The sequence below is a fragment of the Rhinolophus hipposideros genome, assembly GCF_964194185.1.
Source record: "Rhinolophus hipposideros genome assembly, chromosome: 14".
NCBI lineage: Eukaryota > Metazoa > Chordata > Mammalia > Chiroptera > Rhinolophidae > Rhinolophus > Rhinolophus hipposideros.
Window position 1 is genome coordinate 5,482,097 of NC_138060.1, and position 17,954 is coordinate 5,500,050.

Consider the following 17,954-nt stretch of genomic DNA (forward strand, 5'->3'; position numbering starts at 1 on the left):
CACCAGCCAATCCTCTATTTGATTTGAACATGCATTGACAAAAGTCACATTATCCTAGTGAGAGAGGGTTTCTATAGTGCCTGTGATGAGTGAAAAGAAGAGGGAAGTCTTTGGATCTTCCTGACTCTCAATTAGCCGCTCAGTTGGAGAGTTTTGGGGATTTCTATACTAAGAAGCTTAGTTTAATAATAAAATTATCAGATTGCAGTTTTATAGATCTCTTTAGAATTTGCGTAAGTATGTTTTCCCTCTTATGCCTTCTTCCTCTATGGGACTTTTCCACCCTGTATTCTGGCTCTATTTCTTTACATACATGGAGAGCCATCATAGTACATAGACTAGCCTTTAGATTTGTTTTTGTCCTTGAGATAGATGGAACACTGACAGATAGATGGATTCATTTCTTTGTGTACAGTTGTTGGTTTTGTCGGGTGTTAGATATAAATCTGCCAGGATTAGCGAAATGACCTCAGGTCCTGAAGCCAATCATAAGTGTGCTTTATCCTAATTTGTTGAGAAGATTCAGGAATGAGGGTGGAGGTCAGGCAATAGGAAAAATGTGACCACAAAGGAATTGGTGAAGTGATCTTGGCCACATTAATCACTTCCCAATTATTTGTTTTGAAATTCAGTCCGTACTCCTCAACGCGGGCTTGAGCTGTCATGTGGAGTGGTGCTTTGTAATTCAGCTTGTGATCTTCGAAAACCCACCTCTCACAAGATAAAATTAACTTTGGCTTCTCATCTATTCAATATTTGTGGAAAAAAGAAAAGGAACTCTTCCAGGTTTACAGTTGCCATTCAAGTTAAATCCATTTTCTTCCATAAAGTCAGCTAAAAGTGCTCTTTTTTTTTAAAAAAACAAACAAACCCAAAGCATACATTTAATTGCACAATCTGGTTTAAAGAAAGACTCAAAGGATCACAGAATTTTAAATCTGGAACGTACTGCAGAGTTCATTTTTCCAGAAGTTTAAGGGTAGGAGGTGTGACTTGAATCCCTACGGTGTGGAAAGAACTGGGGTTAGAATGCCAGTGCCCTCCCTCCCTCCTAGCCCAGTGGGGCCCTTTCCAGCAGAGGCCTGCAGGGGTGAGCATTGTGATGGGGTGGGGCCCCTCATTTCAGCCTTCTCTGCAGAGGTCTACATCCACCTCTTTCACTGTCAAAGCTCAGCTGAACCCAGCTCAAAGACTTGACAGCTGTGTGCACCAGCTGGCTTGGGTCACTTTCTAGTAACTGTCACAGCATCTGCAGTTACAACGGAGACATTTAAAGGGGAGGTGGCGTTGGAACAGGTTTGGGTGGAGTGACTCAATTTGGACCTTTTTAAACACCTGGAAAGGCACGTGTGAAAATGATGATGAGGAAAAAAAAATGATGAGGCAGTTTTAGGTAATGATTTAACATTTACTTGTAAAGAAAACTCAGAATATTAATTTATCGTGTGATAGTCTCTTCTTTCATACTTTGTGCATTTTTAGTTGCTGTAAAACCAAACTAATAATTTGGAATAAAACCCTCCATACTGGCACGGTTGCGAGTAATGTAACTGTATCCTACATTTGGTGAATATTTAGTGTGTGCCAGGAGTAGGGTGTTGATGTTGATGGAACTTTCTGGTTAATGGATGGCACTCTTTCTATGGATGAACTACTGATTTTCCAAGGCACGAATCTAAAACCACACTGAATCTTTTTCTGTCACTCTTTTTGATTCAAAAGATGTTCGGATTTCACAGTAGCACATCATTAGCATGGACACAAACAATTTTAATTCAGAAGTATGGTGGTGTCAGATATTAGGAACTTCTTGTAAATAAAATGGCAAACAAAAAAGAAGATGCTGTGTTTAGAAAGATTGCCAAGATGTGGCTAATTTGTCTCCTTTCATGAGATTGTTTGTAGTATTTTTAGTGCAGAAGACTGAAGCATTCCTTATAGAAGATACGAAGATACTCTTGTATTTCTTATAAAGGGAAAACACTAGGCCTTTTTTTTTTCCAATAAAATATGGCATTGCATACACAATAATCTATATTGGCTCTGTTAGTGCTGTAAGTTCATTTCAAACTAGAAAGCAGTTGAACATTTCTGCAGCATTTAAATTGTCTGAACTAAAGATGGAACTGTCAAAAGCTAGAGTTACTATTATTACTAGTTTTTAAATGACCATTGTGTCTGCTTGAATTCTCTTACTTGCACATCTATGCCATATGTGCTAAAGTTTTCTCTGAAAATTCATGGTTTTCTTTCTTTTCTTCATTTTCAAGTCCTTTGCTTAATGAATCATGAAAATATTGATGAGTCCTTGGTATACCATGGGTACCTTTGGGCTTAAAACCTCAGACTTAGATACAGCTTCTGAAATAATCAAAGGTTTCCAGCAAGGAAGAAACTTAAAGACCATCTAGCGCAGTTGTTCTCAATGGGGGCAGTTTTGTTCCCCAGAGGAATACTGACAATGTCGTGAGACATTTCTGGTTGTTATAACTGGGGTGGTATTGGGTGGTTTCTAGTGGGTAGAGGCCAGAGATGCTGCTAAACATCCTGTAATGCACAGGACAGCTCTCACAACAATGAATTATCTGACCCCAAAATGTCACGAATGCTGTGGCTGAGAAACCCTGTTCTAGTGCAACTTTTTAGTCTCACAGCAGTGAAATGGATTATCCGGTATCCCCACCTCCTTATTTCTGGCAGGGATCCCAGATTTTGAAGTGCATAAGCCAGGATTCTTTTAATCACTCTAGCCTTCTGATTTGAAGATTTCTTTCTTTTTTAATTTATAAAGATAATACACGCTTGGGGTAGAAAATTCAACATTATAGAATCGCATAAAAAAGGAAGTAAAAAAATGAACCAAATTCTGTCATTGACAAAATTCCTCTTCATATTTTGTAAATACGTATGCAGTTCCCTCCTTCTGCTTTTATCTTCATGTAGATAGTTAGACCTAATTGTTTTTGATAAGTGGGGTCATACATCATATAATCTGTGTCCTGTTTATTTACTTGGCAAAGGCCCACAGGAGGGCTTGTGGTGAACTTGATGCTGGGGAAGGAGGCTGACCCCCATGCGGTCACCTGACACCCATGCTGTCAGCTGACAGCCCCACTCGGTGTGCAGACACCCATGTGGTCAGGTGAAATCTCCTTGATTACGGAGCCCTCCTCTGCAGGGGTGATCATTCTACATGCATTCATGAGACTCATATGCTCTGGAGCATGATGAATTCATGAAAAGTGTTATATGCCATTTTTTTTCATAGCTATATGTTACTCTGTTTAAAAATTTATCTTAATATGTCACGAAGTACCCAAAAGTTAAAAGGGATTCTGAGTTCCTTTTTAATGCACTCCTCTTTATCCAAGACAGCAAGATTCATAATGTCAGTACTGGAATAAGTCCTTCAGTTCTGCCTTAGTTATTGGTGTACAGTCTAAAATTGTAAGTAGTTGGAAGCCACAAATATTTTGTACACTGGAGTCTTTAATTAAAGCCATCCAAAGAAAATGTTTTGGGGGTGAATTCTCTACATGTGTCAGTGGGGGCAACAGATCACTGGGGCCTGCAGGCTTCCTGACTGTTTACATCGTTTGGCAGCCCATCCAGAAGCAGCCACGTTGTAATGTAATCATCTGTTACCTGTTCTCTGCTTTTGGAACTGATTATAATGCAACCACCTTCACATCGGAGACACACAGCGTTCTTCACCTATGTTTCCAGATTAATTCCTTCTCAACACGCACACACACACACACACACACACACACACACACACGGACAGAAATCAAAAAAGCCGTAAAATTGGTTACCATGGGCCTGGATCTCCCAGAAAAAACTCGAATTTTCTTCACACTCTGTCCTGTTCTTTGTGCTGTCAGGCCTGCTAGGAGCATGGAGCCCCCGTTAAGCAAGCTGGGGAATGACTGAGTGTATCCCTCATACCAATCTTCTTCTCTTTGTGCTGAATTTCTACTAACCTCAGGCCTAGGGGCTGATGCACAGCCGGGAAACAAACTGGTTAACATTTAAACATCCCCAGGAAGGCCACATAGTACCTTTCTGGAGGCAGGGAAGGGGTGGGCGGGCAAGGAGACGTTCAAGTGGAATTGGGCCTTAGATAGCAAATGTCTATTTCACTAGGTTTTCTGAGGGTATTTGCCATTTTTATATTTGGGAATATTTATTAAATATTTGCTTTGTTGACCTTGCAAAAAATTGTAGTAACATCAGTACCTATCATTTGTTGAATAAGGATGTCGTTGAATACTGCACTAAGCATTTTTAAAAATTGTGATGAAATACAAATCACATAAAATTTACCTACTTAACCACTTTCAAGTGCACAGTTCAGTGGCATTAAGCACATTCACATTGCTGTGCTACCATCACCACCATCCATTGACAGAGCTCTTCTCATCTTGCAAAACCAAAATCCTATTCCCTTTAAACACTAGTTCCCCACCCCGCCTCCAACCCCTGGCAATTACTATTCTATTTTCTGTCTCTACAAATTTAATTGCTCTAGGTACCTCATATATGGAGAATCATACAATATTTGTCCTTTTGCATCGGCTTATTTCACTCAGCATAATGTCTTCAGGATTCATCCATGTTCTAGCGTGTGTTGGAATTTCCTTCCTTTTTAAGAACGGATACTATTCCACTGTATGTATGAGGTACAATTAAGTTAATTGTATGTACAATTAAGTTCGTGAAATTGTTGCCACGATGTTGCTAACCATTTTTGATATCCAAGGGATTATTCATTATGAATTTGTACCAACTGGACAAACAGTTAAGCAAGTTTACTATTTGAAAGTGCTGAAGAGGCTGCATGAAAAAGTTAGACGACCTGAACTTTTTGCCAATTCATGGCTCTTGCATTACGACAATGCACCAGCTCACACGGCATTGTTTGTGAGGGAGTTTTTAGCCAATAAGCAAATGACTGTATTGGAACACCCTCCTTACTCACCAGATCTCGCCCCCAATGACTTCTTTCTTTACTTGAAGATAAAGGAAATATTGAAAGGAAGCCATTATTGATGATATTCAGGACATCCAGAGTAATATGACAACAGTTCTGATGGCCATTCCAGAAAAAGAGTTTCAAAATTGCTTTGAAGGGTGAACTAGGTGCTGGCATTGGTGCATAGCTTCCCAAGGGGAGTACTTCGAAGGTGACCGTAGTGATATTCAGCAATGAAGTATGTACTCTGTTTCCCCCAAAATAAGACCTAGCTGGACAGTCAACTCTAATGCATCTTTTGGAGCAAAAATTAATATAAGACCCTGTATTTTGTTATATTATATTACATTACATTACATTATATTATTATATTATATACGACCGGGTCTTATATTAATTTTTGCTCCAAAAGGCACATTAGAGCTGATTGTCCGGCTAGGTCTTATTTTTGGGGAAACATGGTAGCACTTTTTCTAGGATGAGTTCTGGAACTTAATTGTCAGACGTCGTATGTATCATACTTTGTTTATCCATTCATCCATGGATGGACACATGGGTTGCTGCTTCCTTCTGGCCATTGCACATAATGTAGCTATGCACATGGGTGTACAAATATCTGTTTGAGTCTCTGCTTTCAATTCTGTTGGGTATATATCTCACAATTGGAATTGCTGGGTCACATGGTGATTCTGTTTTTAATTTTTTGAGGAACCACTATACTGTTTCCTGTAGTGGCTGTGTCATTATACTGCACTAAGCGTTTTTATGTACTACCTCATTTAAGCCCAACCTGCCCTACAAGTAGACACAGTCATCAGCTCCTTTCTGTGCACAAGGAGAGTGAGGAACGCCAGGATGAAGCCACACAGGTAGCTTGTGGCAGAGCCACAGTTTCAACTCAGGCAGTGTGGTCCAGAGCCAGAGCTCGGACTGGATCCTCATTCCTTCATTTCAAGAAATATTGACTGAACTCATGGCTGTGGCCCAGCTGTGGTGGGGGGAAAAGATAACTAACAAACATGTTTATCCCAAGGAGAAGCTCTAAAAGTCCTCATCCCGCCACACTGAAGAATTTGGTTGAGACTTCGCGTTCCCATGGGTCAGACACTCATTGCGAGATTGGTATTTTATCAAAATAATAAGACACCAATAAATATACACTGTAGTTATTTTGCCTGCTAATATCAGTTGTGCATCAAATCTTCTGCAATTATTAACCATGTAGTCCGTGGTTTTTAAAATGCCATGCTAGAGTTTGCTTCTCGTTGGAGGTGGGGGTAGTGGTGGGTTGAGACAGCACAAGAAAATAATGCAGCTTGGGTAAGCCTTAGGTAGGATCTGAGTAATGACTACATTTTTACTTTACAGAGACAGTGGCAGAGGACATGGGCATCTTTCCTACCCAAAACACAGCTTAGTGGAAATATTGCAGAGGAAGGCATGTTTAGTCCCTTTGTAGAATTATAACTGATCAGTTTTGTGGTACCCGAGTCCTTTATGAGCACCCTATGTTGATTCATTATGGGGATTACACAGTGGAGGAGGCGCTACTGGATTGATGCGCAAAAGCAAGATGTGAGGACATTTACATACACTTGAAGTTAATGTTTGCGCGAATAGGTGGCTGATGGGGTATTCTAACTTGATTTTAAAGGCCTAGAAATAAGCCTGTATTTGCGGGGAAAGGTCCTCCTGGAATCCTGTCTGTCACATGTTGGCAGCTCATTTGCAGGGTTTCTGTGTTACGTAGAGGAAAATGGCCAGTGTTTGGAACATGTCAGCCCTATGGTCTTCCTGGGCCATCAGAGGCAGCGGAGAGCACCAATAAGCTTGCCATTGAGACTGGCCCGGCGCGGTTCACGGTGGCGTTCTGCATCGTGGCGGAAAGGGGCTTGTCTTAATATATACATGAACAAAGTACACTGCTCATCTTACAGAAGTATTAATCAGGAAAGGAAAATATTTCTCAAGCCTGAAACTTAAGGTCACCCTGGGAAAAAGGACTGGCAAGATTCCTAGGAAACTGTTTCTTCAAGACATTTTGATTTTGAATTTACTCTTTTCACATTTACAAAGGACTCAGGATCCCAAGTGTAAACTCAGATTCCGGTTTGATGTGCAAATATTTCTGAGCCATAGCGTAACTAGGCATGAACTTACAAGCAGTTGACTACATCCGTATATGAATTTCACAGTCCTCATTGACTTAGAAGTAAGTGACAAGGGGAGATGGATATAGTTACACTGATTGCAATTTTTTTTGTCCTCTGCATAGGTTGGATCTGTAAAATCTATTTTATATTGTCAATTTTGTTTGGTATGCTTGTCCTCCAGTTCCGGTTTTATTGCAGTTTTTAATATTGTCACTTAGACCAGTGCTTAGGAATCACTTGGAGGGCTTTGTTAAGACACAGCTTCCCACCCTGCTCCCCTCATCCCCAGCTACTGGTTCAGCTGTGGGGCTGGAGCCTGAGAATTTGCATTTCCAACAAGCTGCCCCACATGCTGGTGCTGTCTTACCTTGTACCACACTTTGTATAACTGTAGTTCACCGGTCGGAGTTAAAAATTGTTAACGTGGAGATTTTTGTAAATCAACACTGTTTTAAGTAGGTTGTGAGTTTCTCATTTTGTAATATACTGATAACATAGTATACTATGTCTACATAGTGTAATTCTGAAGATTACTTGAAATAACTGAATCCAAAATACACATTGCTGATTGCATCAGTGTTCTATATGAGAAACTCATTTTGATAATGTCCCTAAGTTGCTTTTAGAGCGTAAGGTGCATTTTCTGTATTTGAGGACTTTTAAACTAAGAATTGCTAGCTGTTTAAATGGATGTGGAGGTCGTTTTGCTGCACGTGGCACACACCCAGCGTAGTGCTTGCGTCTGTTGCCTGGCTGATGTCTACACTGACTAGGAAAAAAATGTGGCTTCCATTTGCATGTACTTTTGAATCTGATTTAAATTGTAATTCTCTTGGCAGGTGACAAACAGGAATTTTGTTTTTGTTCCTGTATAGTTAAGACTTAGCAGATGTTAAAAGGTGATGTGGATTTAAGATTTCATATGTCCTGGGAATAATTGAAGATTTAGTCAGGACCGGAAGATGGAGTCGCAGATAGAATTATGGGATGTGAGGGGTATGGAAAGCTTTTGCACAGATGCCTGGCTTGTTGCATTTTCCTGCCACTTGGAGGAATAAATTATCTTCTGCATTTGTTTAAAATGAAAAGCTGCCAGTGGATATTAGTTTGTCTTGCACAATTAAAAAAATGTGAAGTTTGCAAACAGAGGTCTCTGCTGAATAAAAACAAATGTAAAGAACTTGATTTTTAAAAGTCTTTACTCATTTAAGAATTGGGATTTGTGAGATTTTTTTAGAGATGGTCTAGCTTATATAAACGTGTGGGTGTTGGCAGGAAGGTTAGAATTGACAACCACCAAGAAGAGCGGATGGCCTGGGTCAGAGTCGTTTAACCTCCTCTGTCTCCAGAGCTGTGTTTTAATTCCGTGACTGGTTTGCGGAACTGCCCTGTACTCCCAAAGGCTGTGGCGTGTTGCATATGACTAGGTTTGTACTAACATTTCCTTGGGACCTATCTGTCACTGTTTTCCCTTTAGCAGGTTTCACTTTGGTCATTTCTGCCCAACTGTCAAGATGCTACAGCTCTCCTCCCTGGCGGCCTGCAGTCTTGCCCTCTGTCCCCGACGAGCACTCAACTCCAGACAGTTAGAAGATGAGGCTTCCAAGTTGTGTGTCAGACTAGGGCACGATACAAGATAGCTTACATGGAAGACTAAACAGCAGAAGCATCCAAACTGCCCTGATTTTTTGTTTTTAAAGAACAAATATACACTTAAAAACACCATGGCATTCGATGTAGAGTGGAGCCTGGTGTGTGTGGGTGGTATTCTTTGCCAGCTAGTTGGTGTTATTATAGCTGCTAATACTGTATCGTCGTGGAAGCCCCGCTGGTAACGTGCATGTTGTGAAAAAAGTAAAAGTAAAATTAGGGTTATATAAAAAATAAAGTTCCCCTTTAATTATTCTCCCAACTCTTTTCTATCCCTCCCTCCCCAAATACTAAAAGTTTGGCTAATATTCTTCTGCACATATTTCAAATATTTAATAAACATCATGTCTCAAAGAAATCCAAACATGGGCAGGATGGATTGATGTCACATGGTAGACTCGCTCTAACCATCTGAAGGTGACTAGTCAATGTTCACTGGTCCACAGAAGTAGGAAGCATATCTGGCATTTACCTTCATTTAAAAAGTATAAGGTAGAAACATCTAAACATATTAAACTTTTAAATTTACGTTATTTAAATTATGTATGTTTGCTCAATATATAGTATTGTGTGTGAATTTTTTCACTTAAATAGTACCATACTTTCCCTCTGGCTCTATAATTGTCTTTCATATCCGTGTTGATACATACATAGCTCTTGTCCATTTCTTTAATGGCCATTAATGTTCCCTTATGAACGTGTTACATTTTACATTTAGCTCTTCCCCTACAGATGGGCGTTCAGATTTTTTTCCATTTCCCCCTATTACAGAGAGTATTAGGAGAATGTTCTTGAACAAATTCATACCCGATATTACTTGAGATGCAGTGTTTACTGTCTGAAGCCCTCTCATAATTACATGTGTCTTTGTAGCCATGTGCTAGTGTTTTCGGGAGTAGAATTGGAATCACCAGGTCAAAGGGTGTGTTTTAGAGTATCAAGTTGCTTGGGAATGCATCCAGAAAATGTGGGGCTGCAGGGACTCTCTTTCATCGTTATATTCTCTTGGAATTAAGAGACATAAACTCCAGAACAGGTCAGGCCCTGGATATTGTAAACAATCTTATGAGTTCCAACAGAATTTTCTGAGATGAGGGAAATGTTCTAAAAATCAGTGCTGTCCACTGCAGTAGCCACTAAGCCATTATGTGACTGTTGAGCCGTTGAAATGTGGCTGTTGTGGACAAAGAACTGAATTCTAAATTTTATTTTATTTTAATTAATTTACATTTAAATAGCCACATGTGTATAATGGCTGCTGTTTTGGACAGTGCTGCTGAAAGGTATTCACCATCACAGGAGGTACACTACCGTACTATTGAATCTTAGTCCCAAAGTGTTTTAGAAAGTGACTGACTCATGGAGAGTTGGAAGTGTAGTCTGTTTTGTTCAACAAGAGGCCCAAGAGTCTTTAACTGAAAATAGAGAGAGAAATAATCTAATGAAAACAAGACAGTGTTGTTAAGATTTATTGGGCATTTCCCCGTCCCTTCTTCAGTGACTGTGCTCTGGCCTGGCTGGGCTCCCTGATGGGAACTGCACAGTTCCAGGCAGTTCTTTGTAAAGTGGATTGATGGCTATGTAAATACAGCCATTAACCTTAAGCACCTCAGACAGCTCCTTGGGCGCTGCAGTTTTCTTGCCCTTGAAATACGGGTTGATGGATGCCAAGATATTACAAAATATATATATTCTTTCTTTTCCTCTAACTGATTGAAGCTGTGGACCTTCCGAGTTACAGGCCAAAGGAGCCAGTGAAATTGAGGGCCTACTGGGTATAAATACTCTGGCAGGGCTTTGGGATTCTGTTCTTGCATAGGGATAGTTTGAAGGTTTACTCTTGATAATAGAAGAAATAGGACCTTGTGTATTTGCAGGTACATCTTATTTTAAAAATTACACAAATGGAATTATAATTTGAAATCACTGGTTATAGGAAGTTTGTGGAAAACTTGCTTTTAAAGCAAATGGTGATTTATAATTCTGGAATTTTGTATATATTTTAAAATTAGGCGTACCAAACAATACCTTCTGTTTCTTTTCTTGAGAGACAGTTCTAGAAGTAGTTGAGTGGGGACGGTGGAGACAGAAGACAGATAAGATTCCCTGTTTGAAGTGCATCTGGTTGTAGGAAAAGCAGAAGTTATATTAGAAGTAGGTTTCCAGTGCCTCGATTTTCCTCTCTGATGTCATCTGACACCTCTTCCACTTGCTTACTCTCCTGTGACCACACTGGCCCTCCCTCATTTCCTAGAATACACAAAACCCATCCCTTCTTCAATGGCTCCATTCCTTGATGGTCCATTCCTTGGAGCGAGGGTCCTCTTTTTTTCTTTCCCCTTTGTTTTCTTTTGGCTGCCTCCTCCTCATCGGTAAGCCTCAAATGTTGCCTTGAGTACATAGTCCCTTACCTCCTCACAGCCAACAGCGATCTGGCCTCTTACAGAGCACTGGTGGGGGTTTCCAGTTGCTGACTATGTGGAAATGCTTTGAAAATTGCAACTCAGTGTCTAAATGCATATAGTAGTCATTCCTGAGGTTCTGCTAGTTGCCATAGAGCCTTCTGCTGATGCATGGTGAACTTCCATAAAGCTGGTCGTTGGTGTGAAAACTCAGGGGTATTGGATTCAAAGTTTGGGCTTCTACCTTATCATATGATCCGAAGGGAAATGCCATAATTTCTCCGAACTTCCAGTCTGTTCTATATTCACACACGGGGATGGAAGTCTCTGATTCTGCTCTTGGGTTTGGATGAGTTAGAAACACTCATGGTTTTATAATTAAATTTCATAGGAAACAAAACCTGAAATCTCAAACCACAGAACAGCTTAGTCTCATAAAGAGTGCAGTTGAGGTGATATTTACATCTGAAATCTGTTATTATGTTAACATGATGAGAAGTATGATGAGGAAGTATAATACTATGTGAACTGACCCATCTGAGAAGAAGTGTTTAATCTGAGAAGAAATACATCTCATGGCAAATGTTGCCTTCCAGGATGTTGGAGTGTAATCTTCAGGGAGGTTCCTGAGGTGATGAAAGGCACCAAGTTGGAGAATTTGTGTTTCTTTATTTAATCTCTAATGGCCCACCTACTCAAAGTGCATGCATACAACACAGGGTTGTGAAGAAATGCTAGTTGCCTACATAATATCCATTCTCCCTTCCTTTGTAATGGAGTCCCAGTTTTTAGGCAAGTACCTGCTGCATAAAACCAGGACCTTTTCACAGCCACTATGGTACCAGGGTGACCATGTGAGATATATATACAGAGGGTGCCAAAACAAGGTATACACATTTTAAGAAAGGAAAAAATTGCATTAAAATTATAATACAATGAATGACGCTAGCATTCGTTTGATCAACGCCATCTTTTGAGTGAATGTTATACTACACATTGCTATGCAATTCAATTCAACTTTGAAAAGTAATACATAGATAACATCTCTTAAAATCTGTACATTTTTTGGCACCCCCCAATATATACAAGGGTCAGATAGTATTTCTGGGGAGTCTTCCTAAAATTGAGGGTGGAGCCCTTTCTGGATCTTTTATATCCTGGAATGTGATGTGATAGTTGGTGCTTTAACAGCCATGTTCCACTCTGAGGTGACCTCGAGGATGAAGGGCAATGGGAAGAAGGCCGAGTACCATGATAGAAGCAGCCTGAGCCCTGAGGATTGTGTGGAGCTGAAGCCTGTCTAACACTAGACTTCACTTTTGTAAAAGAGCAAGCCAATTTGTGTCAAAGCCTTTATTTTCTAGGTCATTGTTACCTGCAGTGAGGTGAAATGATACAGGTGCAATGCAGTGAGTGACAAATGAGGTTAGGACCCTACCCTTAATAAGTTCCTAATGCAGTAGAAGGATTTATAGTCTGTCAGTCCAGAGCTCTTTTGAGTTATGAGTAGACTTGGCTTTCGTTCTGGAAAACCTGAGTGATGGGAAGCAAACTACACAACAGATTTGGAATTGGAGGAATGAATGCTTCCCAGATAGTACTGAGAGCCATTCCTGGGGAGCATTGAACAGAGATACTCTGTGGTTTGGGGGCAAGAAGTGAAGAAAACTGTCAAGGTTATTAAAAGCCATCAGAGAATTCTCCAAATTGCCAATACTGAAGTTAGTTACAACTCATTCTCAAGTAAATTGAAGTCTTATCTGTTTGATGTGTTTTGACGGGAAATGTATATTTACTGCCTGAAATGACTCCAATTGCTGAGCTCTGAACCACAGTATTTCATAAATGATTAACATTAGACAAAGCCACTGGAAGCCTTGGACATTTTCGTAAGCAGCATTCCACAAGAAAGAATTTCTTAAAATTGTCAGGTATTTACCCTATTTGCAAAAGTACACATTCATCCTGGTAGGTTTTGAACTTGTCTGTCAAAAATAGTTATTGCTTTTGAAGATAGAGAAATAGTCACTTAAAAACTAAGGAGATAAGCCGATAAATTCAGCATATGGTGATCAATTCAATATTTATTGAATGAGGATAGAACTTTCTCTTATAACTTTCTTCTTCCCTCCATATACTTCCCAAATGCCTGTTTTGCATAAAGTGATGGCTGGGTACGATTCTCGATTCTAATATGGTTTTCATGTTCATTGAACTTTCAGCCTAGTAAGCAGATTTAACTACAGAGCAGAGAGGAGGAAGGCTATCCCATGTGTAGGAAATAAGCCTGCTGAAAGTTTAGAGGTGGGAAAATTCATCTTCCATTACCATTTGACAGTTAAAGTTTCTTATCAACCAGTTAGCACCCCAATTATTTTCTACTGGTGCATCTCCAACAACAGCCTTAAATGTTTATACTTTAAAGATACCCTAATGGCTTGAAACAGAAACGTACTCTATAGTTGGTTGGTTTTTAAACAAGTAACCCAAGGGCAGACGAAACATTCAGGAAAAAATGGACAATTTTGCAGTGTGACACAAGAAAGGAACTCATAACATCTGCTCAGGATAGCTTGTGATGGTTGTTGTCTTTTGTGGCCAGGATCTCTGATTGGCCTCTAGCTGCTACTGAGAACGCAGAGCCTGGACACACTCTGTGTGCTTGTCAAGTTGGAATTTGGAGCCAAGGAGCTTATCCTGGTGGGCACTGGAGAACAGTCTCTCAACGGGAAAGGATTCAAAGAATGAGGTGACTCTGTGAGGCAGCGGCAGTGGCAGGGCAGAATTGATCTACTAGAACCAGGAACAGCGAACTTTTTCTGCAAATGGCTATATATGAGGTTGGTGCAAAAGTAATCGCGGTTTTTGCAATTATTTTTAACCTTTTAAACGCAATTACTTTTGCACCAACCTAATAGTAAATGTTTTAGGTTTTGCGAGTCACATGGTCTGTGAGAACTACTCAGCCCTGCCGTCAGCGCTGGGAAAGAGCCAGAGACAATATGTTGGAGTGGGAAAAGAGCCAGAGACAATATGTGAATGAATGACATGTCATTTTTGGACATTGAAATTAGAATGTTATATAATTTCCGTGTGTGAAGAAATACTATCCTTTTGATTCCCCCAAATTTAAAACTTAAAACCCATTCTTAGGTTATAGGTTGTGCAAAAGCAGGCAGTGGGCTGGATTTGATCACTGGGTATAGTTTATCCACAGTGGACTAGACTAAAGGCCCATTTGAGTCCCTTTCTTCAGAGAGATGTGTGTTGCTCCACAGTGTGGTGATTTCCGAACTCCATTCTCACACCGCCTTTGTAGTGTTTTACCGTTTAGTCCATATTTATAGTGCAATATATTTGTATTGAAACTTATATTCAGTCTCATCTTAAACAATATTATGTGTGAAATAGTAAATTTAATGTTCTGATTAATGAAATATAGACTACATGCACCACTACTTAAGTAACCTTTGAAATTATTAACTGAAATGAAACCATATAACATTGTACGTAAAATCACAGTGTTCCATATCGACTCAGTACCTTTTGTTAATATTTAAAAAATTGAGATCTAACTTATAATAAAGTACCCAAACTAACCATTAGAGCTTAGTGAATTTGCACATGTAGACACACTCATGAAACCACTTCTCAGACTCTCCAACACCCAGACAAGTCCCTCTTCTACACCTTCATGTAAGTGGAAACACACAGTAGGCACTCTTTCCTGTCTGGGTTTTTGGGTCAACATGTGTCTGCTGTTGCGAGTAGCAGTAGTTTCTTCCTCACTGCTGTGTAGTATTTCATTGTATTAACAGGACACTTCACTTATCGATTTTAGTATTGAACATTTAGGTATTTTCTAGGTCTTGGCTACTGTACTTTAGGCTGCTAGGAAGATTCTCATACGTGTTTTTGGTAGACATATGCACTCATTTCTTCTACATATCCTTGTTTTTATTTTATTTTTTATTTTTATTTTTTAGACTGAGTATTTGAACCAGGGCAATTTCTTGCCAGAATTATTAAGTAACAAAAATAAAACATAGTTAACACTTATTTAGTACTTATCCTTTGTCAAGCACTATTCCAAATACTTTGGCTGTATTAGTCCATCATTTTACAGATGAAGAAACTGAGGAACAGTGTGAGGAAGCATTCTGCCTGGGTCACATAGCTAGTGACTTATCGAGCTTGAATTTCTTTCTGTCCCTCTCTGTCTTTCTTTCTCTAATTGAGAACATTTTTCAAACATTGATCGGATTAGTAACATTGATTTCTCAAATGGTTACCGTTCTGCAGGACCTCATACTGGACCGATGGCAAGCAAGGAATGCATTGTAAACTGAACACCAATGGCCTACGATTTAACCTTGAATTTGAACCTAGGCAGCCTGGCTGCGAAGTACTCTGCTCTTAACCATTCTGCTAAATAAAATAAGCTTTGTCCTGGGCCCTTTGCTGTGCCAGCTGGCGGGGCCCCTTCCCGTGCTCTCTGTCCTCTTCCCTGATGGCCAGCTTTATTTTGCAGCCCCTTCTGGCCACCAGAAGGAGGCAGAACTGAGTGGTCTTCAGAAAGCTGGACTCTGAAATCACTTATCTTGGCTTCAGTCTTAACTATTTGTGCAACCCTTGGCAAATAATGTGAGTCCTTTCAGGTTTTCTCATCACTAAAGTAAAGAAAATACCAGGTGAGAATTAGATGGCAAATGCATGTGCAGCACACAGCTCAGTGCTTGACACACAGGAAGTTGTCATTAAATATTAAATATAAGCAGCCATTGTATTTATTTTGGTGGGTGTTACTCAAAATGAGTGTCATTTAGGCCATTTAAACGAATGCCTGAGCACCTGAGAGTCTTCCCATGTTAGTTCCTCTAGGACAGACAATTCCTTCATAACCCCAAGAGTGGATTTCTACTAGTATATCCTGGCTGGGGAAATGTTTTGGGGCAGGATTCGTTCTCCAAGTGCCTTCAATCATGTCTCTCTCAGCCTGCATCAGGAACCTGGGTGAATACTTCAAATCCCCAAAAGTGAGATCCATAAGTGGTTTAACATCCACCCAGCGGAAGATAGAAGAGAACCCAGAGTATCTTTGACTTTATTCATCTCTCGTGGTTTTCGGAAGCCCAGAAAGGGTATTTTTGGGGCTTTCCAATTTTTAGGCTGTAACAGAATAACAACTGAGTTTGATCTCTCAGGGCTTAAAAGAACAGCCATGAACCTGCGAATGCCTGAATGGGAGACAGTTTTCATTTAAAGCTGTCATCACTTCCCTCTGAATGAAGACGCACACTCACATGAGTAAGGGTTGATTATGGCATGCTGCCTGCTTGCTCTTCTGGTTCCAAACACTTAGAAAATGCAAAGGGATGGTGAGGGGGAGATGGGTAACCAGCGGCATTCACTTTGCAGACAAAAACAACCACCCAATATAGTGTTGCTTGTCCCATTTTGCATTAATGCTACTGTTTTGCATTTAATTAGTGGCCAGTAGATAGTCAGGCATCTAATATTTTGGTTGTGTGTCCTTGAGCTGTGGCAGTCTTTTAATCACGGCAATGTCCACCCCCTTGCTTTCTTTTGCTGTACTATTCTGCAAGCAAATAAAAACACCAGATTCGATGGGACTGGTAACAATGGAAGGGAGATTTGGGTTTGCAGATCTTTCCTGATGTCTCACGATTAAAGGGGCCCTGGCAGGTGTAGAAAAGGAAATTGGCTCATCTGCTCTTTAGGAATGGGCTTCTCTTTGATGTCTTGGGAAGTGGGAAACTGACAACGGGAAAATAATAGAATGGAAATAATGGAATAAAGGTGTGGGAAATATTCTGTGAGCCTATACCCAAAGAACGAAGGAGCAGGATCAGTGATTCGCTCGAACGGAGCTGATGAAACATTGATCCAAAGGTGGTACCGGAGAGGTGCGATGCCTCAGGTGAGGTGTGGAGAACTGAAATGGTTTCACAGCGCTCGAGCTGATGATCTGGGCACTAGAGCCCTCTGCGGGGGTGAGAAACATATTACTGCTAATAAGGCCTCCGAGCCAAGGCGGCCCCCCCTGCTGACACATCCTGACACATAAGCCCCTTCCCCCGGAAGCGTTGTGGCATTTTGTTTTTCTGTTTAACCTTTCCTGACACACTGGCATAAATTAAGCAATCTTCCCTCTCTGTCCCCTAACCACTACTCAAGATTACAAGTGCACTTGTATTTTTGCGTCTCCCCTGTTCATTGGTTCTCTGGTTTATTTATAAGGCATGCGATGGCTGCTGGTGTCCTGCACATCGACTCTCTGACATGAGTTGAACAAATGATTAGTTTGGGGAATTCTGCTATGGTGAAGACATGCTCTGTATTAGGGGATCCGCATCTGAGGGTCTAGCTTCCAGTTCTGGTTCAGGGTGGGGCGTGTGTGTGTGTGTGTGTGTGTGTGTGTGTGTGTGTGTGTGTGTCTGTGGGCAAGCCAGTTCACCTCTCGCAGCGTCTGTTCCTCCATCTATAGAACTGGCTTGACCATTCCCATCCCCTTGGGGATAAGTGACCAGCACGGGGACTTTGTCCAACACGGCGCCTGCCACCTAATGTCCCTGTTAGTGTCCCCTCAACCAAAATTGACGGGGAATGTAAATCTTAAAAAAGAACATTTGGCTCTAATTGGACAGACCTTTTAATTGTTGATGTTTTGTCTTTGTCTTATGAGAGAATGATAGAGACATGGGGGAAAGCAGTTAAGAAATCTCCAAATGCAGTCTTCAATAGAAAAAAATG

The 17,954-nt window shown here is 40.5% G+C and overlaps 1 protein-coding gene across 3 annotated transcripts in view; it reads left to right on the top strand.

Annotated features, from left to right (window-relative positions):
- Window positions 1-17,954, top strand: part of TAFA4 (TAFA chemokine like family member 4) — a 187,850-nt gene that overhangs the window by 2,551 nt on the left and 167,345 nt on the right. The gene's annotated exons all lie outside the window — the stretch shown is intronic.